This window comes from Anthonomus grandis, chromosome 5, assembly GCF_022605725.1.
Source record: "Anthonomus grandis grandis chromosome 5, icAntGran1.3, whole genome shotgun sequence".
NCBI lineage: Eukaryota > Metazoa > Arthropoda > Insecta > Coleoptera > Curculionidae > Anthonomus > Anthonomus grandis.
Window position 1 is genome coordinate 22,674,725 of NC_065550.1, and position 18,108 is coordinate 22,692,832.

Sequence of the window (18,108 nt, forward strand, 5' to 3'; positions counted from 1 at the left end):
ATATTTTTATGTAAGTTCTTCCATTTACAAACAGAATCTATAAGATAAGACCACATAAAATGGACATAATTAAACATTAACAGTATATATTGCAGATTGATATAAATGAATATCTGATCCATTTTATAGGCAATAACCAAGATATAATTATATACTTATAAATCATTTTATGGTAGCTTATGCACCTTCAAAAAAAAAATGCAATCAACAGCTGGCTTCGATATAAACCCCCTTTACTTCTAAAAAGAAATCTCCCAATAAGCACCAGATGACCATAAACTGGAGCAGTAAAATGTTTATGGCGTCTTAAAACATCTACTGACATCTTTTAGTGGTATTATAAACCTCGCACTTAACTTACCTCGTAAACGAATCAAAGCTGTAATCCCGCCAGTTTTACCAGTTCATTGGTAACTGCATAGATGGCGTCAGCGGTGGGTGAAACTTTACACCGATTTACAGTTGAACGATTTGAGCCTGAAATAAAAAATAAACAAGTTGAATTGGTTGTGTATAGAGTGAGCCAAAAAAAGTTCCTATGGGCTTTGGATGCTGAGGGGTTTGAATCTATAATCGATTTGGTAATATTGGATTTATTTTAGTGTCCCTCTTATGGTGCAATTGTTAATTAAAATGTAATTTTACTTTAAAGGGTAGTTCAAACTTTTTATTGAAATTATTTAAAAATGCACTTATAAACAAAACAGGAATGTCGGTCATTTAAAGACAGGTAGAGATACAATTTTTTGGTACTTTTTTTAATTTAAATTTATTAGTTAAGTTTCCTTTAAACACAAAATATGGTACAAATAAAAAATCTATATTTTATTGTTAATAAATCTGTTAAATTTTGGTAAAAGTGATATCGATTTATTTTTTAATTGAGTGTATAAAGTGAAATTTGTTTATTGAAATATTTGAATCAGGTTCCAACAACAATTTTTTTTCGTTCAATATCTCTGCCGTCAATAAAAAATATACTAAAATCTTAAGTGGACATTTTAAGGGAGACTCAAGTTATCAGACTCAACCTATAACGTAAAGTAAAATTTATAGTGAATAAATCGAATAAAAAATGTACTAAACGTAAAAGAAGTTTTTGAAAAAAAATTATCAGCAGTTTAAAGTGTTGTGATAATTTAAAAAGCTTAATAACTAGAAGGAATTAAAAAAAAAATTAAGAAGAAAAAAATGTTTTATAGGAAATAACTTATTTATAACATAGATAATTTTTTTTCAGAACCCTTTTTAATGATTATTTTTTAAATACCTCTATACATTAACGATTTAAAAAAATAATTAAATATTTTTTTGATAAAGACAAAACTTCTAAAAGAGCCTTTTAAATACTCTTAATTTTATCCGACTAAATAAAGATAAGATGAGTGAGTCAAAGACATTTTTATAGATACTTGACAATTTTGGGTAGTTTCACAATTATATTTCAAAATTCTGAGGCGGTTGGAATATCTGGAAGAGTCTCAAGGAAGCCATCTTAATCAAGAAATCAAGAAATTAAGAAATTATTCTTAATCATTTCCATGCAATTAAAGATGAACTAGTTGACTCATGATCTTTTTATAATTTAAGAATTTTACGTAGTTTAAGACTTATATTCTTCGAATCTCTAAAGTACTCTTTATTCTCTCTCAGACAATTGAAGATGACCTAGGTGAGTCAAGGAATATATTTTTTTTTTAATTTAACCATAATTTGGATAAAATAACCAAATAACCATCTTGGGTAGTTAGTCCATCATGTTCTAGAAGTGCAAGGTAGTTGGAATCCCTAAAGAAGTCTTTTAGTTACTTTTTTAGGTAAATGAAAATAAGCTAAATACGAAATTTTTTTTGAATTGAATCTAGAAAGTCGAGTCAATTGAAGTCTATTTTTTTCAGGCGTTTTTGCTTCAAATAAATGAATTATTTTATTCAGGCCTTTCTACTCTCTTAATCTAAATGATGCATGGATTTAAACGCTTTTGAGATCTTTGCAAAAAAAAACAAGAATTAATATTGAAATTGAAATTTTTTAAAGGATGGCTATTTTCATTATATGCTTTGAAGCAGACATATATAACATAATAACATAGTTAACCATAAGAAACCAGTTAAGTTTAGGAAAGTATAAACCCTGATATCATTTAAGGTTCATTATGTCAAAGTTTTACTTAAGGTTGAAGGGTGAGATATTTGTTTAGAATTACTTATTGAATATTCTCTAAAAAGACTAGGAGTGAAATTTCTCTAAACCTGTATACATATATTAACATTTTAAGGTTATATTTGATAAAAGTCCTTGATTATTACCACTGTCTAAAATATATTTACTTCAAACATTAAGTGCCGAAAAAAAGTTTTGTGAATATTTAAATAGTTGCTATAAACTAAATAATAATCTAAATATATCCAAAATGTTTACAGCTAATTCAGAACATTTTCTATGTTCTTTATAAACGATCAGTAATCATTATTATTATTATCGTGATAGTATTATTGTGATATTATTAGAGATATTTAGAATTGAGAAAGGTTTGCTCTATGAAAGTTACTTCAGACTTAAAGTAGTCTGAAAAAAATTCCTTAAACATCTAGGATAGTAATGTCTAAAGGCTACTAAGTCGAATCTATATTAAGGTCAAAATATAAAAAGTCAAACTCTCAACAGTTCAAACAATCCATATATATCGAATTTCTTCTATATGGAAGCCAACACTATTGAACACATTGAACAAATTAGTAATTTTGAATACAAATTATGATAATGCAGGTAATTCGTAATTTAGGAATTAAAAATCTCATAGAAGGGCCAATATTCTAAAATAGCATACACTTAATAGTTGTCCTCTAATTTTAGTTTTAAAATTACTTTATATGCCAAGTTCTACCGGAATATTGTATTTGCAACATAATATTTTCAAGATTCGATAATGGATAAATTCAGTAAAGTAAAAAAAAGGCATGTAACTGATAAAAGTCATTAGATATTTTGAAAGATATAATATGATGCAAAACGTGAGGTTTAATGTACTGGGCTATGAACTGTGAAAATTTTACTCATATCAAGATTTACTTATTTGAAAATCACAAACAACCTCATAGCTACGAAACTATGGTTTTGTAACTATGAGGTTCTCTACTCTATTCTAACAGGTTTGTTACCCAACTACAGGAAAGAATTTGATTTAAAAAAAAAAGAAAAACAATAAAAATATGTTGAAGTTGGTACTTCCGCACATGCAAAGCAGGAAAAAAAAAAAGAAAATAACAAAATATGTATAAAAATGGAAAATAAAAATGCCTAACATTCTATGTTTATTGACAGATTTTTTATATATCTACATACATAGTAGAAAGACTTGCATTACCTAGTGCTTTAAAAATAGACATTACATAATTCCCCCATATTGGAGAATATAAGACTTCTAAGTGTAATTAGAGAACTTCACCAAAAACCTTTTGAAAAAAACACTTAATATATTCTGATAGAAAATCCTTGCTGCAGCATTGAAGAATATCTAAATTCACCTTTAGGTTTCATTTAAAATTAAAATGTGATCTTTACAACAAACAGTATCTTGCTTTAAATCCTTGTTTCGATATATGTTTTAATTTAAAGTGTATCTGTATCTTATATTTTACAATTAAGTTTATATTTTATTGGTTTTTGACGTGTGTAGTGCTTTACGTATGTACGTAACATGAATAAAGAGTACTGAGTATTCAATAAGTAGTTTAACGGCTAAACATTACGGATTTTTTTTTAAATAATCATTTAATAAGGGACTCTTATACTTCTATAATGCACTACACGCCAAGTGGAGTAGTAAGAAAATATTGGAAATGAGTTTTAATTTTTTTTTAATATTCAATTTTATTTAGAATCTACACTATTGATTTGTCAAAATTTTTAAGTTAAATTGATAAATTGACTTTAAAATACTGTTTATTATTATCTAAGGCTAAGAACATTTTAGGTGATAAAATTGGAAGTCAAAAGTTTAAGATTAGTACTTAATTAATTTTTATGAGCAAACATATTCTTTTTTTATTTTCTAACAAAATTTTAATAAAACTGCTTTTTATTTATAATCAAGAAAAATCGAATAAAAATTTAGACCCTTAAATCAAACAAGCAATATTAAAACAGAAATAAAAAGCGCTAAAACAAGACATTTAAAATTTTAACAAAAAAAAACTTAGTCCAATAAAACCGAAAGTGAACAGGACCTAAAATCAGGTAAACCACAAAGTGGGGTGTTAAAACATCACAGGAACATAAAATTGGCATTTACGTCCTTTTTTTTTCGTTTAACGACTTTAGATGATGTTTATTATTATCCTGGCCGTCGTAAAGTTAAAGTTTGATTATTTCGGCGCGTGCCTAGTGAAGGCCGTATATTTTCATCGGGGCTACTCTAGACGCACTTTTACAGTTTTAACTGCCGTAAAAGTCGCCTTAACGGCCGTTTTATTGCAACTACGTTACCGTATTACGGGTGTTCCTATGCTTTAGAACCGCTAAGAAGTGTCACATAAAAATCTTTTCTCACCGTTTTGTTACACCTTAATGTCTCTATGATGGGACCTGGTCTAATAAAGGGGACGTTCGCGCAGCTGGTAGTCCCATACGTAGTATCGTGTGTTATTCTTTTTTTTTGTTTAACTCGTTTGTTGTTTGATACTAGAGATATTTGATGGCCCCTTTACATATTTTGTTTTACAAGAAATTAAATTTTGTGTAGTATGGATTTCCCTTTTATATTAAAAAGTTAAAGTATATTTAAATAGTTAATAGCACATTAGAATAAATTTATATCATACCCAAATTACAACTATATGATTATAGATTAACTGACTATTAAAGCAAAAAGTGTTAATTTATTGACGCGTTTTGTAAACCAATTATTTTCTAGTTTTATAGGCCACTAAACTCATAAGGATTATTAAGGGTCATTAAATGGAATAATGAGATGTCGTAAATGTTAATTTAAACAATCTGTTTATGGTGTAGCTTCTTAAAAAGTAACTCGAATAATCTGCTATAACTTTATTTTATAATTATCAGGTATTGAATTAATCTTCCATAGAGATTTAAAAGTAGTATGTTCAAACGTTTTCTTATTTTGAATTAATAAAATAAAATAAATAATAAAATAAATAATACATAAAATTTTACGAAGAAATAGTTTAGTGTCATTCATATCTCATTAAGTTATGAGATATAAGAACTCGATAAAAGTAAAATAAAACGGATTAGGGGAACGGAAAGCTCCAGTACGTTTTATGACCCAAATAATTGCTATATAAAAATTGTAAATTACTATAAAAGTAGTTTAAAAATACTGTACTTAAATTTCATAGAATTCACAATAATTATTAAATTAAATATTAACTACTTTAATTATGTAAGCGTATTAATATGCCGATTTTTTGAACTATTATGCCTGTGGTAGTTTTTAAAACACATTCTAAAAAAATCAAAAGAAAATTGTTTTTTTTTGATAATTTTCCTGTTTTTATAATTTTTGCAAGTATTAAATTATTTAAATATTGTAATAGGAATATCTATTTTTTTGTGTATTATTAATTATACATAATGTACATTCTCGTCTTTTTATTATAAAAAAAATTATAAAAATTTCATTTTTTTTAAATTTATCCTTAGAAAAAAAGATCAAAAATTATTTAATTGAGAACGTGAAAATATGAGAAAATATTAGATTTAGAATTATTGTAATATAAATTTGGTTATTTTCTTATACTTCGTTTGTTTTTCAAAAGCGAACAAAATTAAATTTAAAATGAAAAAATCTTATTTTTAATCAATTTATTTTAAATATAGCATATTTTCTCTGAAACATGACTGCGAAAAAACATACAAATAAACATATCAAAAACGCAACATAAATATAATCCCAATACAAATACTTACTTCCAGAGGACCATTTATACCAAATAGACATTTTGCAGTTCCAAATCTATTCAGAAGACATAATACCTTTGGTCGAAATCTAAATATTTTTTACGATCAAAGAACTTTTTATACAGGTTAGCCCTTTAGACTGCCGCGAATAAATAATCAACCCCAACAAAGCTTCTACCCAAAAATAAAAACAATAAACGACCTGCAACTTTCTCAATTGTTAGAAACTTTAATCAAAACCGGAACTTGAACCTATGGACACTTTTTCTGAAAGCACAGTAATAATATTATGCAGATGCAAGTAAATCTTAAAATCATGATTGAAAATTCTCATGGAGAACCAACAGAATTTTAATCCAATTATATACCTACTACAACCCACAGTAGTCAGACTATCAATTATCAAACCCAATTCATATTCAGCCATATAATTACTTTGATCACCAAGGACATAATAAAATAGATTATTAATAATATTTTCAAAAAATTAGATTAGATCCTAAATATGGTTGCAATATTGCCTTTAAATAATATAAAGATTCATGTTACAAGATTCGTAATTATGAAACACTACATAATCCTTCAACACCTGAAAATTTTTAATATGTCAAACAACATAACGTAAGTTTATTAAATACATATATAAATTTTGACCGACAAATAATGTATCTACCAGATAATAAAGCAAAATTCTTAATAGACACAGGGAGGGCAAACGTTTTAATTAACCCGAATTACTTAAAACTTAAAAAATTATACTTAATATCGAAAGAACATGCAGCCTTTAAAGGGAGGCTTAGATAAATTTAGGTTCAACTGACAGAAAGTTATATTTAAATTACTATTAAAATAAAATATATAAAGCAATAATTATTATTATAATATTAAAAACAAAAAAAAATTTTTAAATAATATTTATTTTTTCATAATTTTTTTGTTTTCATAGACAATTACTTTTTCAAGATTTGTATTTGTTAACATATAATAAAATTAAACAATACTTTAGATCTTAATTTTAATAAGTCATTTATTTGTTTTAAATGATGTATATATTTTGGGAATATTACTAATGAACGATCTGATAATAAGAAAATCAAAGTTATTGAAATGGCAATTAAAACATACAAAGAAGCATTAATATAATATTAAAGATCTTTATTTAGCATAAATAGCTATATACAAAAACTAATAATTTCCTTAAAATCAATAAAAATGAAAATACATATAACAATATTAATAATTTTTGAACATCTAATTCAATAACATATTTTCGTCAGTAAGAGTGTCGTATATCGTAAACCGTTAAGCATATATTTAATTTAAAAAAATTATAACACGTATCAAGGCTTCCAGGTTAAGTTGTAGCTTAGTTGAATTAGGCTCAATATCTTAAAAAGTTATGCCAGATTTCTGCTTGATAGAAAACTAAAGTTCTTTAAAAAAATTAAGTGTATGCGTTTAATGTGAACTGAAACTATGTTGTATTGTTTGTAGCCCTAAGATTTTTAGAGTCCGGTGATGCTCTTAAGAGCGAAACACGTGTAATTGACTTTTTAAATAAAAAAATATTTTTTGAGACTTTGTGTAGTTTAGATTTAAGAATCTAGATCCCTTTGAGAAAATTAACGTAAAACTTTTTTCAATTTAAAATACTCAAAGTGAATTTAAGCTAATAATTGCTAATAACTTTATATTAAAATGCATATGAAAATTATTTAGGAGCTCAAGCTGTTTATCTGCACTCCTTGAATTTTTTATTTTTAATTTTTATACATTCTTTGTTAATAAATTTTTACAGTTTTTTTATTTATTTAGAAAATAAATTAATACTATATATACATTTTTTTTATTTTTCATTATAAGCTAAACATCTTACGGTATTTACAGATGATGACTTATAGGAAATCTGTAAAAGGAAAAAAATTAAAACTAGTCAAAATCTACAAAAATACAAACTGTCAATCATATCTTATAAAGTTATGCTAGATATTTGCTTTTCTATTTTTAATTAAAAAAATTAAAGTCAGATGACACCAAAATAATTCTGAATATATAATATAAAAAATGGTATTATCACATTTTACCCTAATTACCTTTTTAATCTTTGTATATTAAATAAATAAATTGACTAATAAATAAATTAAAAAAAGGAATTCCTCTCTGCTAGGGACCTTTCCTTCAGTACCCAAAATTTATTCAAAAACCATTTGGTTTCAAGGTTAAAGGTTTTGGAAAATTTACACTATGTTATTATTATATTTGAATTTAAAATATATTTAGTTCTATCTATGTTAGTTCTTACTATTAAGACTACTATTAACTTGTCTTTTATTGCCTTGATCCAGCAAAAGAGGGGATTACTCTAAAATAATTTAAAACTGAATTGATTTGCCTGCGAGCTTTCCTAATAGTGGTAGAAATAATTTTTTTTTAATAAAAATCTTTAGATTATAGTTTCTGCTAACAGAAAATTACAATAAAATTTAAAAAAAAGACATATATTATTATTTTTATATTAAAAAACAAAACCAATATTAAAAAAAAATTATTTGGTAGCCATAGGTTTTTTTTGTTTTTTGAAATTAAACTTTATTTTATTTATGATTTTACTGTATTTATAAAAAATTATCTTTACTTTTTGTAACGTTTATATTTCTTTAAAACTATACAATAATTTAGATTCTTATTTTTAGTACCTAACAAATCTGTTTTGAGTTATATATATTTTTAAAATATTACTTACAAACTATCTGAGAATAAAAATTTAAAGTAATAAAATGGAAAATTATGCAAAGTGTCATTTTTATCTTACAAAGTTATGCCGGATTTCTGCTTGATGAAAGACTAAAATACTTGACAGAAAGTAATATAAAAATTACTTTTTATTTAATATTTTAATAATAAATATAAATGTAATTTAGGAGCTTAAGATGTTTGTTTTATTTTCTTAGATTTTTTTAATAAGATTTTTCATATATTCTATGGTAATGACATTTTTAAGCTATTTATATTCTTTTTATTTAAAAAAATTAAATTTATATTCATTTTTAATTTTTAACCATAAGCTAATTTAAATCACGATATTTTATAAAAAATCCCTTAAATGAAAAACACAAAAACTAGTTAAGATCAACAAAAATACAAAGTGTCAATCATACTTTATCAAGTTATGCAAGATATTTGTTAAAAAATTTAAAATTATAATTATGAATTAAACAGAAATTATAATTATGAATATATATTATAATAAATAATATTATTACATTTTAGCCTAATTACCGTTTTAATCTTTGTATTTTAATTAAAAAAATTGACTTATAAATAAACTGGAAAAAAAGAGAATCCTTCCTGCTGGCGGACTTTGCTCAAGTACCCAAAATTTATTCAAAAACCATTTAGTTCCAAGGTTCGCCAAAGGATGGCAGCAGGCGGTAGCATAATCCTAGAAAGCATCCTAGCTAAAAACTAAACATTCCAAAATGTATCCGAACGCACTGATTCAAAGAAATTTTATGTGTCATTGCCTTTTTTCTTCGAACGGATGTTTTATTAACCAGTAACCATAAAATTACGATCCCTCACGCGATCTACGCTATGAAGAAGTTCCTGATAATATTACGGCCTCCGACATAGAACAGACTCATTTCAGCCTCTTAAAATAAAATAATAAAAAGATAAATTCTTTACGGACCATAACATACTTTTTCCCAAGCAAATTCTCCGTTTAGCCCGAGCCCTTATAATAACTTAAATATCCCGCGAAATGCTCGAAAACGATCGTTCACGGTAATAGACGAACGTTTTATAGCTCCATCATACTTTGGCGCCCAACGGCAAAGGGAATCCATACCGGCGAAGTATGTCGTAACTTTCACCGGATAAGTGATTCTACATCGATTTCGTCTTCAATCACAGACGTGCCCGTGACTTTCGCTTATATCCTGGCGCGTTGATTTTCCTCGAAAATACGCACCGACGTATGTCGCGTAAGCTTTGTAACCAATAGCGAAGTGGTAATGGCCTCCGCATGGTTCGTTTGACGGCCGGCAGATAGCAGTTATATCACGTAATAAATTTACTTTATTTCCCGCCCATAAGCCTCGCAAAGGCGGGCACTAAACTTGTGACGTCACCTGCCCCACCTAAAACGCGATAGAGTGAGACAGAGAGGGTGCCTCCACGCTTGTTTCGTGTTTTTGCTGGATGTTGTGCCGGTTTGGTGGAATTCTGTTTGGGGTATATTGCTTGTTTTGGTAATATTCGAAATTTGAAATAGTGTGATAATATTAGGTTTCCGATGTGTGAACATGCAATAAAAATATTACAGTTATTTTATGTTTGGCGAAGAAATTTACGTGTGTGGTTTTTATTATCATAATAAGAGGGATAATGGAATTATTTCACTTTGTTTGTAAGACAAATAAATAAAATTAGAACGTAATTGACAAAATAATTTAATTTAAAAAAATGTGGCAAAAAATGTATTAAAATTAAAGCAGTTATATTTAAAAAAAAAGTTATAATGATTAACAAGACGATATTTATTAGAAGAAATTTTTATGCACATCTATATTATAAATTTATAAATTAAAATATTTTACTGATGTCTTTTTTTAATATTTTTATTTATTTCTTTTTAACTAAGTTCGTATACCATATACAAATATTTTTTTAAATTATTAATAAACATACAATCCAATGTTTCTTTTATTAAAAGAACCGACGCGACGGAAAAGCTTTATTCATTCCCAAACTATACCATAAGCAGTAAAGTTGGCGCCCAACGTGTGCTATTTTTTAAAATATATTTGGTGATAAATCGACGATAAAAAAATAAACTGACTTAAAAAGAAGTAAATTGAGTAAATAATTTATAAAATAAAAATTTGTTTGAACTATTTGTTTAATAAGAAAATATATTCACAGCCGTATATTAAGTAGAAGAAACTAGATACGAATGTAAAAAATTATTAGTTTTTAAAAATTGCAGTTAAACACACTTAAGTAGGATTTAGTAAAATTAAGCTGTATTTTCCATATAACCTTTCAAAGGCTTGCTTATGTTTTTTAAGCTTAACTAAATATAAAATGGTTTTTTGCAAATCTAAGAAGAGAAATAGAATATTTATAAAAAGAAAAAATTCATATCTCATAAATGTATGTCATTTTTTTAATTGAATAAAGTTCTCAATTATTTAAGAAATATTAATTTTTTTTTTAATTGTTATTCAAAGATATTTATTTTTATTAATTGAGTAAAAATTAATAATTTGAGGGTAGTTGTGGTAGTAAAATGCCATATATATATTCTAAAATATATAGCATTTTTTCTTATTTTTATTTATTTTATATATAAATGCAATTATTAATATTAAAGTGATGTTTAAAGTAAGATGGATTTTTTAAAATTTTAAATTGGTTATTAGATGCGGTTTAAAAATATAAAACGTAATTGTAATACATAATAATTTTTTTGGTTAATATAGAAATTATAAGAAAAATAGATACAAAATAAATTCATATGTCATAAAACTATGCATCCACCAAAGGCAGTAAAGTGTGTCGTCTTTTTTAAATACATTTGGTAATAAATCGATAATATTTGGTTTAAGCAGAAGTAACTAAATACGACAGTAAAAAATATCATTGCTGAAAAACGCTTACTCAGGGTTTATTAGCCAATAGATAACTTTTTATTAAGCTCTATTTTGCAAATATCATATTAAAAGTCTGTCTATATTTCAACTAAATCAAATAATAATGTTTTTTTCTAGAATAATAAAAGCAATAGACCATTAACACAAAATTTAAATCACAAAAATTAATATCTCATAAATTAGTGATAACAATAAATTGATTTAAATAAAATATTAAATTATTGAAAAGTTATTAAAAATTTAATGTTTGAAGTAAGATGAATTTTTTTAAAACTATAGATTCGTTATTAATTAAAAGCAGTTTAAAGATTTAAAACGTAGTTTTAATAGAAAATATTTCTGTTTGTTCAAATTTGGAATAAATAGAAAAATTAAATACAAAGTGAATACATATTTTATAAAGCTATGCATCTGCCATAAGCACTAAAGTTGGCGCCCAACGTGTGGTGTCTTTTTTAAATATATTCGTTAACAAATCGTTAATAATTAGTTTAAATAGAACTAAATTAGGTAATTTTTAGCAAACAATTTTAAAAATATATATTTTAAATATTTTGATCATTGAAAAGATCTTGTGAGCCTTGTGAGTCGCATATTTAATAAAAGTAACTAGATACCACTGTAAAAAATTACCATTGCGGTAAAAAAAATTACGTAGAGTTTATTAGCCTATATAAAGTTTTTTATATTTATGAAACTTAACCAGACATAAAATTCTTTAGAAAGAAAAATACACACAGTAAAATGTATTTCTCATAAATTTATGCCAAAACTTTTTTAAACTGAATAAAATACCGAATCATTTAAGATAAAAAGTTATTTATCTACTGAAAATACTATTATTATAAAAAAAAACAATACTGGAATAAATGTTAATTTAAATCAAACTTTTAAATCGTCGGTTTTATTTATTTCAGTTAAAACTAGTTATTTTAAAACAGTTAAAATGCCATATCAATTTCCTAAAATATACAGATTTTTTTTAAATATTATATATAAATGGATTTCTTAATACTTTAGAGTAATTGCTTATTAAACGTAGTTGTAACAGAAAATAAGAATGTAGTATAAATAAGAAAAGTATATACAAAAGAAATTCATATCTTATAAAGTTATGCCTTATTTTTGCGTCATTGTAATAAAATATATAATATCTTGATCTCTCAAATATTCTGATCAAATTAACTTTAAAATGTTAGAAACAAAATATTAATTAATTATAAAGTAATGAATAATTAATTATAAAGTAATGTTGTATTGAATTGATAATAAAACAATTTATTTAGTTATGATAATAATGGTCATATAACATTAATTATTATGGTATTTATTTAAAGTAAAGTTCTTAAGCTATTACAATGAAGTTTGAAGCCACATTTTTTAGAAGATATTTCTTTTTTTAACTTGTAATCTATTTTCCAATATTAATCTTTATTTGTTTATTATTATTTTTTAAAGGACTATAGGTAAATGGATAATTTGAGCTTAGTTAAATTGTGATATATATTTAATTTTTTATTAAATTCATAGATTTTTTACTATTTAACATAACTGTGAATCTCATATTTCTTATTAAAATTTGTCTACTTAAAATGTCATTATTATAAAATATATTGATAAATATTAATAAATTTGAAATCTTAAAATGTTGGTCTTAATTATTTCAGTTAGAATTATTTATACATACAAAAGCTATTATTAATATTAAATTAAAGTTTAAAATCAAATAGAATTTTTAAACACTTCAAAATTACTATACAAAACCAGCAAGAATAAAGAAAATAAAATGTAATTGTATTAGAAAATATATGTGGTATAAATAAATTCTAAAGTTATGTTATATTTTAATGTTATTGAAATATAATGTTAATTTATTTTAAGCTTTTAAATATTCTAATAAGAAATAGCATCAAATTTATTAAAAACAAACTATAAAGTAAAATAATAATTCAATTATTATACTAATATGTATTATTGTTGATTATCAAAAGATTTTTTAGAGCAAAATATGCTATTTAAATTAAGTAAAAAAGCAAATTTTCTGAAAAGATATTTTAATTTTAGTTTTGCAATTTCTACTTACCATTATCGAGTTTTTAATATTAATTTTTATTTGCTTAGTATAATGCAATTTTAAAAAGAGTCGTGCAAAAGATTTAAAATTATAATTAAATATTTTATAATTTTATTATAAACTCTTTATTTTATTTTCAACTAAAGTGTTTTTAAATGTAATGTTGGTTGATCTTCTAATATTTTTATAATTACTGTTACAAATTGATATTGATTGTGTATAAAGTTTAAATTTCCTTTCAATGCAGTATTTATTAGTGGCTTGCATAGTTTAGCATTCGTTGATTAATTTTTGTTTTGGCACTTAAATAGATATTTAATTGCTTCCTACACGATGGGGGTTGCCATTTGACATATCAAAATGAGGTTAGCTGAAGGTGAAGAGGTGATTGACAGAACTTTGTCAAATATAAAATTAAACGTCCCCCTGTATATCTAAATTAACGTGTTTTTTTTTAAGAAGTTATTAAAGGTGGTTTGTTTTGAAATGAAAGCACTGTATGTTTTAGTATTTTTCTTGCAAAAAAATGTTGGTAATAAACACCATTCTGAATTTTTAAATTCTTTAAACGGCATATTGTTTAGTTCAAAAATTGTCAAGTTTATCGCAATCGTATCTTTTATAGATTCTGAGATCTCCATGTTGAAGGTCGAATTTGAAAAATCAATTAATATATTAAAAATTACTTGCCCGTATAACTAAATTTTATGATGGGAAACAATCATGCTAAAAAGGGAGATGTTAGTAATAAAACTAAGCATTAATCCATCAAAAAACTAAATTTTCATAAAATATGTGACTTAGCTCAAAAAGCAAAATGGGAGGAGCTTCTGTAATATACTGACCAAAATCAGCAACGAATAGTCTGTTGAATACTATTACTAATTTGGTCAATGAGTTATTTTATGAGGTCACAGGAAACAATAAGATAAACAAGATTAAACCATGGAAATAAATGGATTAATCACGTCCAATAAGACCAGAGATCAGAGAAAATTCTTTAGACAGTTATACAAGTTTTGAAAAAGTAACAGGATATAAAGATTATCGTAATAAAATAATAAAACTGATTACAAAAATAAAAAATTATACTACAAAAGTGAGATTGAGCAAAACAGGAAACGTGTCAGAGGAATATATAACCTTATTACTGATGCTATAAATTAAAGCAAAAATGCATCACAGGATTATATCAAACTTATTTAACTAGAAAATGGTATTCAGATCATAAAAATAGTAAAATGTTTCTAAAGTAAGGATAGTATATCATCAAAAATTATAAAAACTCTCCACTTATACCTACTAGAACCCTTGGTGTATATAATAAACCTAATATTTCATACAGGCAAAGTACCGCTTCAGTTCAAGGTATGCACAGTAAGTCCAAATTATAAAACAGGTTTGTAAGTAGCATATGGAAAACTATAGATATATAGGTGTCATCTCTAATTTTGCCAAGATCTTTGAGAAATCCCTTAAAGAAAGGTTGACATCTTATCTTAATCAAAAAATATTCTTTCCAAGAACCTATTTAGGTTTACCTTTAATATGAACACAGAGGATGCTATGTAAGAACTTGTAGATACTATAGCAGCACAACTTAATAAAAATAATATATGTCTTGTGGTATTCCTTGACTTATTTAAGGCATTTGATACAGTTAGGCACTCAATTTTATTGGAAGTGCTCGAACAATATGTTATGAGAGAAAATGTCTTATCACTTTTAAAATAATATTTATCGGATAGAGTTCAATATACCAAAATTCAATATAAATGACCCAAAGATTGTAAAAACTGGTATACTAACTGGGACTGTACTGGCTCCTACATTGTTAAATATCAATATGAATGGTTTAACTGAGATATGTCTTTTATGGGGATACATGGTCTGGCCTTAATTAAAAACTGCTTAGGCACCTTTAAACTGTCTCTAAACACCAAAAAATTAAAATACATTACATTCAGCTTAAAGTTTAAATTAGTGTTTATTATAAACAACACGGATAGGTAAAATTTCCAAAAAAATTAAAATCAATGATATAAAAAATCCCATTGCACAAGTTGATACTATTAAATATTTAGAAATAGATATAGATACAAATTTAAAATTATATCATCATACCATATATTTGAAAAAAAAAAATTAAAACACTAATACATAAGTTTTAAATCTGAGGGAAATTATCTTTTAAAAAATATTGATTTTTAAATATAGAGCATTAGTTGAAACACTGCTGAGGTATGCAATATTACTGTTGAGTGCAGCTTAGGAAAACAGCATTGGGATTCTAAAAAAATAGTACAGAATTCAATAATTAAAATAATGTTCACAAAATCTAGACCGTTTTAAACTAATGAACTGCATAATAGTGAAATAAGTTACATTAAGGCAATTTTCATTTCAACTTGCTGTTCCCATATTTATAGGCATTACTATAAGCAAACATTTATAAATCATGATCCCTGGTTTGATTAGGTGCAATTTAAATAAAAATTTAATTATACCTAACGTAAATCGAACTTTAAGCTAGCAAACGGTATTCTTTTTGGGTCCAAAATTTTATAACCAAATGAATTAAAGCAGAGTAAATATTACCTTTGTTATATTTTTTAATAACTAGATATTTATATTTTTATTTTATAGGATAATTTGGGTATTTTATTTTAAAGAGAATGTAAATTACTTACGTTAATTTTTGCAACAAGTGATACACATAGATTGTCAATTATCTATATATTGTCATTGTCATCTAGGTGTCATTTACTGTCTTACCATTATTCTTGTAATATTATTTTGCTATAATAAATTTGAATTTGAATTGACACATCACAATTCTGTCAGAAGAAAAACTGACATTTTGGAGCTTAAATATTCAAGCTACCAGTCTTTTTTAATTTTTAAAGCCAAGAATCGTAGAATTTTCCTATTTTTTTAAACCACTTTTCCTAGTGAGTAAGTGTAAGTAGTGTAGTAGTAAGTGACAATAATACAATTTCTTCAGATAAGAAGTTATGTAGATAAGATTTTGTATTTATATTGCTAGGTATGCACCTTTAAATCAAGAATATTCGTTAAGTTCGAAGTTGCTGGTTTCTGTTTTCGTAGCATCTATTCAAGACATTTCATGGATACCTCTATTTACTTTTATATATATTATAATGTCTTTTTTAGGTATTATACTTAAGCAAGTTATAAAATACTTCTCTATACCTGAGTGTTTTAATTTACCAAGAAAATCTATGCTAATTATTATATCTTATGTTGATTGTGGACGTTCTTTAGCATATTCACTGGCACTGCTGTCTGAACTAAGAAAAATAAAGACATTTCGGTTATTTATATGAAAATTAATATTCATTAAATAACCTTCATGCAAATTTTCTTAGTAATATAAACGCACGTTTACTCACAACATCATGTCCAAGTAAAGTAAACACAATTTTTACGAGTAGCCTATTTTAAATTCAACAAATGTACGGAGCTACTGACCTAACATAAGCATTTTTACACGGAACACCCATTCCAATGTCGCCGAATATGTCAAAATGTAGATTTTGTCAAGGTGAAGTGAGTTATTTAATTTTATATATAACCTACGTGCCAGATTTTACGCATTACGTTCACTTTATTTTTTTTTACGTTTCGGTAAAGGACACTGTACTCCGACGCAATTCCCATATAGTTTTCATAATTCGTACATACATATGTAATTAAAAATGTTACTTATATAAAACACGTTTGGTTTCTATACATATTTATATATTTGAAACTTTTAGAGAAGCTAAACTGTTTTAATAATAATTTGAATTTAATTAAACCTAAAACCGCCTTGCCAGACACAACATTAATTGGAACCCCTACGTTTTACCTTGAATATTGATAACGACCTTACTGACGAAATACGGCTTCAATGTAAAATATTACCCGAAATCTGGTTTTAAAAATGTCTGAGAACCTTAAAAAAAGAAGAAACATAATTCTTGTGACAGCACTCGTATATATTATCTGTTTTCAGAAGGGGGACCTGCTATTTGGTTTCTTTGTGGCTTTAAATTGAGATGCAACGATGTTACTGCTGATTTTAATTATTTTACGTGTGAGTCACAATACTAGTTTGAAGTAAGTATTAAAACTAATATTTTTTTACTCACTTTATTAAAATCTAAACAAAAAAAGTAACTCTAACCCTAAAAGATCAAATTCCAATTCTACCTGATACTTCATCAAGACCATCCCATAAACTAGGTTCATTTTTAGAATTCACAAGAGAAATGTCAGCCATACTAAATTTATTAAGGTTTTTTCATTTTCGTGCGACCATTTCAGGTAAATTAAATTTTTTTCTTAAACGGTTTGTTTGACAAATAAAGGAGGAGCGAAATAATTTATAGTTTCGGAGCACCTATGTACTTTATGTATTGTAACTGCGTTATAATGGCCTGAAATTTA

At 25.4% G+C, this 18,108-nt stretch overlaps 1 long non-coding RNA gene across 1 annotated transcript in view; it reads right to left on the reverse strand.

Moving 5' to 3' along the window:
* Nucleotides 1–358: 358 nt before the first annotated feature.
* Nucleotides 359–18,108, reverse strand: part of LOC126735930 (uncharacterized) — a 208,662-nt gene continuing 190,912 nt past the window's right edge. Inside the window, exon 4 of the long non-coding RNA XR_007660550.1 lies at nucleotides 359–477. This is a non-coding gene — a long non-coding RNA (uncharacterized LOC126735930). The remainder of the gene's footprint in view (nucleotides 478–18,108) is intronic.